This window comes from Pteropus alecto, unplaced genomic scaffold, assembly GCF_000325575.1.
Source record: "Pteropus alecto unplaced genomic scaffold, ASM32557v1 scaffold134, whole genome shotgun sequence".
In the NCBI taxonomy this organism is placed as follows: Eukaryota; Metazoa; Chordata; class Mammalia; order Chiroptera; family Pteropodidae; genus Pteropus; species Pteropus alecto.
In genome coordinates this window covers 13389745-13390329 of record NW_006436283.1, presented here as the reverse complement: position 1 = coordinate 13390329, position 585 = coordinate 13389745, and positions in this window count along the sequence as shown.

The window sequence follows — 585 nt, the reverse complement described above, 5'->3', positions numbered from 1 at the left end:
CCTCTTGACTTATTTTTCCCTTCCCACCTCCTCAGCTGCCCCTTGACTGTCTTGGGTTGGGCCTTCTCACCCAGGACAGGACCCTCAGCCCACCTTGGGCTTGTCCTGCCTTTCAAAGCCCCTCTCCACTCTCCCATCAGGCAAGTTTTTCAGACACCCCAAGCCTAGACCTCTCAGAACTTGCTGCTCCTACCAGGCCCTGTATGTACCCCATTTTCTCATGACTGGTACTTTCTCCTTATGCAAGTCTCTGGCCCCGCTCCCGGAGTTCTTCCCAGCTGACACCCTTGATCAGTGTCTCCGCTCTCCCTCAGAACCTTCTCCATGCCCTCAAGCATTCTATATTTTGCAGCTTTATCTTCCTCATGACACATAGCACTGTTGTTTATTATCTACCTCCTGCCCCTAGACCATAAGCCCACTTTGTTTACTCTGTGCACAGATGTATCCTCAATACTTTTTAATGGTGTCTGGCACATAGTAGGTACTCAATAAATATTTACTGGGTGGTTGAGTACATGGACTGTCACCTAGGAGCTGGGTCCATAGAGAGCATCAGGCATCACAGTGAGGAAAGCCAAGTTC